This window comes from Serinus canaria, chromosome 15 (genome assembly GCF_022539315.1).
Source record: "Serinus canaria isolate serCan28SL12 chromosome 15, serCan2020, whole genome shotgun sequence".
NCBI classification, from domain to species: Eukaryota; Metazoa; Chordata; class Aves; order Passeriformes; family Fringillidae; genus Serinus; species Serinus canaria.
In genome coordinates, this window is record NC_066329.1 from 4,906,590 (window position 1) to 4,917,632 (window position 11,043).

At 45.3% G+C, this 11,043-nt stretch overlaps 1 long non-coding RNA gene across 1 annotated transcript; it reads right to left on the reverse strand.

Annotated features, from left to right (window-relative positions):
- Positions 1–2,317: 2,317 nt before the first annotated feature.
- LOC127060208 (uncharacterized) lies at positions 2,318–7,003 on the reverse strand. The gene is made up of 4 exons (XR_007778947.1): positions 6,874–7,003; positions 4,903–5,050; positions 2,587–2,695; positions 2,318–2,455 (listed from the first exon to the last, which is right to left on the reverse strand). It is a non-coding gene; the product is annotated as an uncharacterized LOC127060208 (long non-coding RNA).
- Between the last annotated feature and the right edge of the window lie 4,040 nt (positions 7,004–11,043).

An 11,043-nucleotide genomic window follows, 5' to 3' on the forward strand; every position in this document is an offset into this window, starting at 1 on the left:
CAGCCTTCACTCCCCAGATCACCACTGCAGAACCTACAGCAGGTCAGCCAGCCCAGGGTCTCCCAGTCCCATATTTCAGCTGAACAGTTGAACTAAGCGGGATGAATCCAGGTCCTGACACCAGTTATGTCTCTGAAAAACTATAGAATAATGGAACCACACTGGACCCTTGATCCAGCAGTCAAAAGGAACCACACTGGACCCTTGATCCAGCAATGTCAGTGAAGCTGGTTCAGGTTGGACTTAATTTAATTTTCACTCAGATACTCTTTCCCCATATATTTACTTATTTTGTCAATTCTGTCATCCTTTCTGTCACTGATTCCACCCCCCACCTTCAAAACCTTGCAACTGGCAGTTTGGATTCCTTCCAAAGAATGGTTTCACAAACATCAATGAGATTTGCCTGCTTAAATGTCACACAAGGTGATACTGGTGCTTACCTGCTTGCCTACTCTTCTTCTTATCTTCCTCTGCTCTACCCTCATCTATCATTGTCTTTAAGGGCACCAAAATGTCCTGATCATCTAATTCAACTTCCTGGAGTCCATTTCAATGAGGATCTGTTTCTGGCTGAGGAAGAATTCCTTGGGTGTCCCCAGACTCACATCTCTTTTTTAAAAATGTAAGTGTAACTAATTCATTAGCAATTCACTTGACAGTGAGCCAAGGATCATCTCTGAGAAAAGCAGCAGCGACCTAGCAGATTTCCAAGTCAGAAGGAAAAGCTGGAGGAAAAGCAAAGAAAACAGGCTTTAGTCAGAAAAACCAAAGTGGGGTGAATAAGATGGCATGGCAGGCTCCTAAAATGCCCTCAGAGTTTCTAAAGTAATCTTATTCCAGCACATGAATCCCAGATATGCCCTCCCTCTCCTTATCATCCCACTCACTCAACCATGGCACCGACATATGTACTTAGCAGCAGTTATCAGCAGTGGCACAGAAATAAATGGCAGGTATCAAAGAATCAAGGTCATCAACTCATCATGAATATTTCAGAGAAAAAGCAACATGAAAAGCTCCAGTGTCCCAGGCTCTCAGATTTCCAGCAGAAGGAATAAAACACAAACCACACACACACACACAGAGACAGGGGCCGCTGGCCCGGCCATCACATGCACGGAGCTCATTTCAAGGCAGTACCACATATGTTACAAGACAATCTGTCACATTTTAAAAATATATAAATATATATTAGATATCTCCTCTGTATAATGTGCAAACTCTAAGCAGCTGGCAAGAGGGCAGTGGTGATTTAATGCAAGAAAACTGTGCTTTGCTGAAGGGGCTGGGGACTGGGGAGCTCGGGCTGTAACGAGAAGCCTCTTTGACAAAGGCGCAGAGTGGCATCTTTTCACACAATTATATGTGGGTCACATTAACCTCTGCTGGGCAGGATTCCCCTGAGTTGCTCCTGTCTGTGTCACTGGGAAGAAATCTGAGATTGCTCCCTCCATCTCCTGTTTTTTCTCACAGCATTGGGCATTGCAGGGAAAGGATGGAGAGGGAATTGGGGTTCCCAGTGCCAGCACAAGTTTCCCACTGAGCTCCAGAGCAAACTCCACACTTCAGGGTCCAGCAGTACCACTAATGAGATATGTTAATCAAGGGAGAGATCTGAGATTTCCAGCTGTGTCACTGCACTAATATATACATATATATATTACTGTTTATAACCAAAGAAACTCTGCTAAGATGCCCTTTCTACTTGCATGCCAGATACTGATGAGAACTGTTTGAATTTTGCTCTGTGGATGTAGATTGAAGGCAGACACGCATTTTTTCACAGGCTTTGGAGGTTCCAATTTTCTCCTGTCAAGTACAACTCAAATTTTCAAAGGAAAATTTTATCAAAACCGTCATAATTTATTAAACAAAATGAATATTTCTTTAACCAAATCATTTGGGTATTCCACTGTTCTGTGTTAGCTTGTTTTTTTCAGTCTTTGCAGAGAATTTATTTATCAGGCAACTCCATTTCTGGGAGTGGGGTGACAAATTTCTAGTAAGAATAATCTCCCACATTTTAGTGCCACAAAAGTCTATTTTCTACAGATATTTTTTTTTTGTTTTCCAGGCACCTCACCATATTCTTCTCTGGGCTCAGCTGGTTTGATATGGTCTATAGCAAATGAACTTTATGTCCCATGGCAAACTGGATTTAAAGGACAAGATCTTCTAAATTTGAGAAAGTCACCGTGGAAACGCAGCTTTCACTTATATTAAAACAGGTTCTTTCTCAATGAACTCCTTCTGGAAATGAAGGAAACATTCCTTGCAGTGACAACTGATACTTACACTGTCATTCAACTCCAATCCTTGTGCTCCTTCACACATCTCCAGTCCCAGAGGGCTGCAGGGTTTTGAACTTGCAGGACACAGTAGCTGGGAAGCCTTTGAAGACGGCTGGAGGCTGGCAGATAAGGACACAAATGGGAAGTGCCTGCCAGGACACCTAAAAGCAAAGATTAAACCCGACAATTTGAAAGGTATTTGAACATTTTTCACATGTTGAGTTCAGCTGCAGACCATGGGCTGATATTAAAGTACACTGGGGCATTCCCAGCACCAGTAATTGCTGCTCACCTTTCACCCTCTGCTGCTCATTTCCTCTCCATGCCAAAGTGCTCTTTCCACTCACTTGTGCCAGGAACACTCGCTGTGACCAGGCACTGAACCAGACAGAGGAACTTTCCTGCTTTAAACAAACAAACAAACAAAAAAACCAAACACATGAAACCTTTTTTTCCCCTTTTCCAAGCTGGATGGCTCCTCCCACCTGGTTCCCAATCACAGGAGTGGCTGTGCCAGCAGAGCAGCAGGAACAAGAGGCCAGGAGACAACAGTGCCTTAAACCAATGTTACCACCAAGCAATTTGTAATATCAAACCACAGGCTAAATCTCAACTAAAAGCTTTTCAAGTTCAGAGTGAACACCTCTATTAAGATGAATTAAGCAATTCACAGTGTTCAGAGCTGCACTTTAAAATGGAGTTTAAATCTTTATTTTCAACACTCACCCCTGTAGCGAAAATGGCCTGAAAGAAACCAGCTCAGAAAACCATTAATTCCAGGTTTCTGTTAGAAGAGGGTTTGTGCATATTCATTCTGGTTAATACAAAAGCCTCTCTGCACTGCAGTCACTGCCACAGGGACTCCACTACACTGCAGAGACACCAGAACTACCTTAAAACTCACCAGTGCAAGTCCTGATAACCATCTAGGCTCAACAGCACAGGCTTAGCATGGGCTAATTTGTCCTGACAAGATTATTTGCAAATTAGGTGAGGAGGTCAGACAGCTGCCATATAACCAGATAAAAATGTAGTAAACAATGGCTCCAAGTTTATGCCCTACCTATTTTTTATGTGTTTTTCACTTCACGTGCCCCCTCAGCACCAGGTTTTACCCACTCTTAGGCCCAGTTTTAGCCAGGATGTGCTAAAATCTCTTGCCCAGGCTGGACTGCAGGTGTGTGCTCACCTGGGCCAGGTGTCTTTCAGCTGAGAGGTGTGAAATAGATCCTCAGCTGGGAAGACTCCAGTGTGTTGAGGGAGAAACTGGATCAATGGATTTAATCACGTGTAAAACCAAGGAGGATGAGAGCAGGTTTTGCCTTGAATTAACAAAACAAGTGGTTTCCAGTGGTTTATACATAGTAATTCTGTGCTAGATGTAAGATCCTGCCCCATCTGGAGGGCTAAACATCAGAAGATGTTACTGTGAGAACAATTTTGGATCCCAATCAGAACATCCTCCTCCATTAACTCTGCAGAGGATCTGTCTGTGTTGCCCTGCGGAGGCAGGAGCTGCCTGTCAGGGGAATGAGCAGAGGATGAGGGATTTCCCACGCACAGGGATCCAAACCCCATGGACTCACATGAACCCGTTCCAGATGTCCCAACTGTTTGTAGTGACACGTGGCATGAGCATGCCCAGATGACACAAGGGGCTGGAGGAAGGCTCACGCTTGTGTCTCATTCTTGGTTTCACAGTCTGTTTGGAAAACACAGTGCTGGAGTTTAGCCCCTGCTCAGTATTTTTGGGAAGTACTAACACAAAGAGGATTTGCCATGGTGTGCCCCCGGAAAACAAAAAAAGGGTAGGATCTGATCCCCTAAACCCTATATGGATATAGGAACAGTGTCTGAGCACTGCACAGCCATATCCCAGACGGGCCCCACAGGACAGTGAGTGCACACAGGGCTCAAGGGCAGCCTGAACAAACCCTCTGTCACCTTCCAAAACTGCCTCAAGAGGCAAACTCCTTAGAACAAGCATCAGAGATGCCACTGGACCAAAAATCAGTGCAGCTCAATACTGATCTCTACCAAAAGCCTTGTGTGAAGGAGAACACAACAGTGAGGTCTTCCCAGGACTGACCTTCCCCTGCTCTACCTGGCTTCCATTACAGTAATTTTCTTAATGAGTTCCTCCATCAAGCAGCCAGCACAGCCATCCATGGAGCCATCCTCAAGATACACTCATAAATGTACCTTCAACATTTTTGTGCCTTTGGCCACTGGACTACCTGGCAGTGCCTTCTGCAATCTGTTCAGCCACTCAGGTCACAACTTCCTTTTACTTATTCCAGACTCATTTCCTGAAGTGTTCTGCCTGTCCTCCTGACTTCAAAGCCTCTTTGGAAGAGCTGTTCAGGAAACTTTTCAGTGCAATTTCATTGGGAAACATCAATTAAGTTAAACTGAAATGTCTTACAAAAAGAACTCTATTCTTAGTTTAAAAAAGAATTTAAATTCTTAGTTTAAAAAACAGTATGTTCTCAGGACTTGCAAGGGGTTTCTTCTGTCTCTTCACTCCATGCTTTGTTTTTAGGGTTACCTGAGTATCAGGTACCTGGAGTATTACCCTCTATGCAAGCATTTAACCATGCGCACAAACCTGAATGTTCCTGTGTCTAATTCCAACCCAGGTAGATGGATGCAGCACAGATCTCTTCACCTGATCCAGTATCATCAGAAAACCCTTAAAGTCAGCAATGAGAAATTCCCAAGGCATGATTCAGTTTATCCTGAAGTGAATCACGAAGCTGGAACATGGATGAGTGAATCATGTAAATATCTCCAGTGTAAACCAAACTCACTTAAAAGGAATCACGCCTTCCGTCTTTGCTGAGATTCCTCATGACCACAAGGGAACAGCACACACTCCCATTTGTTCCTTCTCATTTTGGGAGCCTTAAAGGAGTGAATACTCTCCTCCCAATTATCCTTAGTTTTGATGGCACTGTCTTTTGACTTTTTTTCTCTTTCCTTTCCCTTCTGAATGGTCTTGTTTTCCACTAACCCCATCAGCTCACAAAGCTATCACCCAGCAGTCCTGAAAGCAGTCCTCTTGTCCCAGAAGGAGAGTCTTCTAACACTGCTTTATCCTATCCAGAAACCCTTTGTGAAAACCCACCACAGATGTTCTCAGATGGCCACAATTAATTAGATTGAAATGATAAGTGGTATGTTGTCTGTACACAACAAAGCTTTCAGGTGCCTCCAAAATGAATTCATTTTTTTGGCATGAACGTGACCTCCCAGCACCAAAACATAATGATCCTTACAAATAAGGAACTAAATCAAAGCTGTTAAAGTTTTTTTCCACCACTTCAGGAACAAGCCTTTCTTACAATGTTGTCATATGAACAACTTTTGTTTTGGGAGTTTCAAAAGGATTTAGGGAAAACAAGGTGATAGGATCCTGGGGCTTTCCCTGAGAACACCCCATGGCCTTCCTTCATCTCACGTGTCTCATCTGAGCACCAAACACATTGCTCTGCTCAGTGGCCTGGGGATGGGGCAATCAGAAGTCATTTAGAACAAAATTATTTGCAACCCTTAGAGAAATTCTAAAAGGTTTTTAGATAAAGGGTTGAATTGGCTTTTGTCTGAGCAACTCTGATGTATAAAGGGTAGCCCCCTCAGCAGGTGACATAACCCAGATGCCACAGTGACTTGACACTGACTTTACAGCACTCTGGAGAGAGGAAGCAACTTCCCCTTGATCAGGCAACACCCAGGACCTCTCCTGCATCACTGAACACTCTGAAATCCCCATCCCTCTGACTGCCCCCAGACAAAATGAAATGTTGTCCCCTGTGCACCATTCATCAAAGCCAGACCTTGTAATTAATGGCTCCATTTGTTCAGGGCATTTCAACAGGTACTGAAACCCAAAGCAACAAGGCATGGATGGTCTCATCCTAGTCTGGCAGATATAAATGTGCCAGGGAGACTTTGTGTCACTTAGGAATCACTGTCCCTCTGAAAAGGCTGTTAAGGCCTTTCAGAGCACTGAGATCCTCCAAACCAGGTTGTCAGTCCCAGGATGGATGATCCTAAGAGAGCTCTGTTACTTGAGGAGATCATGAACTTGGTCTTTCTGAGCAAGATTTTGGGCTGAAATTGTCATCATAAAAATGGGAACAGCCACAATTAAAACAAACACAAAGCTCCCAACATTCCACCCAGCTTATTCCGTGATTCTGTGAAATGAGGAGCACTGAGGTACAAAGCAGCCTGGTCCTTCTGCCTTCTCCTTTGCAACACTTCCCACCAGGCAGCAGAAATTAGGGAGTGGGTGTTGTTAAGAGGCTGCTGCCCACCTCAGAGATTCAGCCCAGACCTTACAAGGCCAGCAAAACAGGACCTGCAAAAACCTTTTCTCCCACCACAGCCCCCAGAGTGGCTCAGTCCAACACAAGATCTCAGCCTCCTTCTCAAAACTCATCAGTTCCCCTGAAACAATTTTTTGGGGCCTGTGGTTTTTCAGTGGAATTTAAAGAACAAAAACCTTGGATCATTACATCATGGCTCCAGTAATGTCTAGGAACATTTTACATTTGATAAAATCTCCCCAGATTACCTTCTGAAAGCCTTGTGGCATGGCTGGGAACGCAGGAATGATGTAAGAAACCACTGAATAACTCAGAGATCAGCTCCTCACATCCCTAGCAGAGAAACTTGGGAGAGGCACCACTCATCCTTCAAGGGAACCTGGCAATTAGCTGAAGTCAAGGAGCTGCTGTGCCTGTGGACAGACAGGAAGAATGGCATGGAGTTAACACATGCTTAGCCTCACTTGGCAGGAATTCTGGGTCCAGGAGTGTCCAAGTGCCTACTCCCTGCCCCTCCTTAGCCATCCCTCCCTGTCACACTTTCCTCTGGGTCTATTTTCTCACCTCCTGCTGGTGTAGTTTGGAATCTCTCTGCGTAAAGAAGGTGAAAAGTTTGGATGTGTACAGTGTGAGCCTCTGCTCTCAGTCCTTGTTCTTTAAAAACAGGGGAATCTTCCTAAAAGTGGGGACTCACACCTGGAGCCTGGATATAGGGGTGCTAGAGGGGATGGGCAGAGGGCATCCCTTCCAAATATGCACAAATCTCACTTCTGTTAAAAGTAAATACTGTATGATGTAATAATAATAACAACACTGAGAACCACAATAATGATAAACAACACAGGCAGAAGACAGGGAGATGAAAGCCAAGCCATGCAGGGAGAACCTGAGGTGAACTTTTCCAAGAAACCATGAGTTTAAAGGGAATCTCTGTTTCATTCTCCCTTCAGGAGACAAACAATTCTGCAAATTCCTACTAAGTGGCTAAGCCCTGTGCTTTGGTGGAGTTCTGTACCTCTCAGACACCATGTGGACCTCCAATCATACACAAGCACAACTTGTGTATTTAACAATGCAAGGATGGGCTCAAGGCAACCTAAAATCCTGACCTCAGGTGACTTCTCCCACGTCACTCCAGTCAAAGACAAACTGAGACACAGTAACGAAGAATTCTGATTCCCAGACTGTACTTATAACCACTAGTTCATGCTGCTTCTCATCAGAGCAGTGTCACCATGAGACTTTTATTCAGCTGAGAAAACAGAAGTGACAGCAGTTCTTGGTTGGGGTTGGCCTCTGAGCTTCCCTTGTCACACCATAATTGGCTGCACTGCTTTAGTGCAATTGGAATATTTCACTCACAAGTGTGTTTGAGTGGTTAATTCAAAGATTAAGTCTCAAAAGCAGAGAATACAACAATGCTACAACCCCTAAGAATTAGATGTTTATCTTAACTAAGGGGTCATCCCTTTTACTTGCTTTTGTTAAGTACAGACTTAACAAAAGTCTTTATTTTTGCCTGGAACACTCAAAGGAGCTGGAGCTTCTCTTGTAAGCACAAGAGTCAAGGAGAGTACCAGCCCCAAAGATCTGAGTGCCCAAACCAGGCAACAGGTAAGAAACAAAATCAATACTAGCACAAGGTTCTTCTCCTTATAAACCAGGAAATGAACCATGGGGAGATGACATGACCTGCCTGGGATCATTTCAGCCAGAGCAGAGCTCCCAGCCTGGGGAACGGCTCAACCAGAAGACCACCCTTCCTCCTGAACAGGAGGTCTGAACCTGAGTAGCCTGGCAAAGGAGGGATTACATGGTTCATATAGCTGAAGGTTTCTAGACACCCTGAGGCTTTGTCCCCTCCACACCCTGGAGCAGGACCTTTGTCAAAGCAGCTGAAGAGAAACGCCCCAGTCTGGTGCTGTTCCCAGTGGTCCATCTCCAAGCTTAGGCTCTGATTTCCTGGTCGGTGCTTTCCTTTAGAACTGGAATCCAATTTACAAAGCCTTTAATTTTAAACTTTCTCATCACTGACTTAATAAAAGTAAATGACAGGTAATGGTCCCAGAAGCCAGGACCCATTAGATCTTTCCCAACACTAATAAGGGCTGATCAGACGCTTGTGCGCTCCTTTGCCAGCTCACAGAAACCCAGCTCCCCAAGGACCCTGCAGTGGGGAGAGAAAGAGGAAACCAACCCTCTCACAGGCAAGGGGAAAAGGGAGAGAAAAGGGAGGGGGGGAATAAAAATAAATAAAGCCATGTGAATGTGAACACTTAGAGCTGCAAACGGGCAGGAGGGCGGGCGTGGGGAACGCCTGCGCTCTCGCCGGGGTTCACTGGGGCCCACGTGCTCGCTCCATTTCCCCAGCAGGGCACTGGGGGCTCTGCGAGGCGCTACAGGCGGCGTGGCTGCACGGAGCCATGGAGCAAACCGGCTCTGATTTCTGCCCAAAGGCATCAGTGTCAGACCGGTTGGGATGTCAGCTCGGCACAATGTCAAGGCAGCAGTCACGGTGTGCTGTCACAAAGAGAAATAGATATCATTTCAAACACACAGCTCTGCAGAGAGGAGGGAGAGGCAGGAAAGAGAATCCCATAATGCACTTTTATGGAGGGGAGAGAGGGACAGGAGCTTAACTCTGCTTTGGCCACGTGAGAGGAGGCACAAGTAGAGGATGCTCCAAGTCTTCCAGCCAATGCATTACCAGGCTGGGAGGGCAGATGGGTGCTCCAGAAAGGACCCAATTCTCCTCTGTTCCATTTACTTTTGGTTAGAAGAAAAGCATCTGGAACCTTGGCCAGCACAAAGTTTTAGTCTTCACCTCCAGCACTAAAGGGAATGACAGTGGTGTGGTCAAAATGACCAGGACTTCTGTCCTCCTCAGGTTACACCTCCAGACTTTAGTGATAAAAGAGACTTTAAACCCAACCTCATTCCTACTCCAACTGTCTCAGTAAAAGCCAGGCCTTACAGTCTTCACATCCCAGATCTAAATCAACCCTGGCCCCATACACTGCAGGACACCTCTCCCAGGGAAGGGTGCTTGTTACACCCATATCTTCCCCTCCACAGAAGCCAGCAAGGCAACTTAGGCATTATTTGCAGATGCTCTACCTCATCTACCTCATATCCAGGTGACAGAAGGCAACTGTGGCACAGTCATGACTGGAAAACTCAGCATCAGACTCTCCTTGCTCTCCTTCTTCACTACAAGACCGTGCTGGGGCAGCTCCTCACTCGTTCCTTCTGTTTGACAATACTGTCTGGCTTTTGCTTTTGTTTCACTGCTGTTCAGCATGGAGTTGCCTCTGCCATGACTTCTCTTTTCCAGACCTCACTTCTTCCACATTGATTTTCTGTCCTTCCATGGTCTCAAAGACATTTGCAAGCCAGTGCACCCAGATGGAGGGAAAAAGAGAGAGCTGGAGGGGAGAGAGAGAAAGTCTTCACCTCAGTTTTCCTGGTTTGAACAATTTCATGAGATACCTGCCAGGGTTCCACCCACAACAGAGTGACAGCAGCACAACATTCCCAGCGTGTTCTTGTACATTTAAGTAACCATATTTCCATATTTTCAAAGCAAGAAACACTTTTCAAGTAACACCTTCCAGTGTTACAAACATGCCTTCCAAGAGCATATATATTTTAATGAAAGGGAAGGGGATGGAGTAAATTTTTGAGAGGAACATGACATTTCCCAGAACTGATCATTCCTTGTTCCCTGTAGATCACTCACTTCCTGCCCATTTGCACAGAGGGAACAGCACCAAGGAATCTCAGGCTTCATCTTTGAGGGCATCTTTGTGGAAGGCTGGGAGACAACACAGCAAGACTATCTCTTACTGATGTCTGTGTAACATTTTTGATACATCAAGCCTGAATCACAGAAAACCCTGGAGCCCATTGCAACATAATTAATGTGATAGGAAATCTTGTACTGGAGCACAGCCAGGATTCTCATCACACTCAAGCCTCACTCAGTAACCACTGGACTTTCCATTCCCCCCTCAGCCACCCACCTTATTTGTCTTTGCTTCCCAATTCCTCTGAAGCACCTTTTAAACCCTATTGACATGATTGTTAGCTGTAGTAGCACACAGGGTTTAGGAAGAAGTCTGTCTGGAGCAAATTCCTTGCCTGTTGGCTCATCTCTAGCTTAAACCCAGGCTCTCTTCTCCCTGCACATGACACTTGCACACTTGCTCACATGGCCTTGAAACCTCACACTTCCCTACTCCCTTCAGACGTTTTTACACTCAAAGTGCTTCCTCCTACCTCACCCCTGTTCTTTTCCTCCCAAGTGGGGCTTTCCAAACAAAATTCTTTCAGCTTTTCTGAATGGGGAGAAATCTCCCAAGACTCTGCTTTACCCTGGTTTTACTCTACCCTTTGCTCTGGATCTCTCTCTGATAATA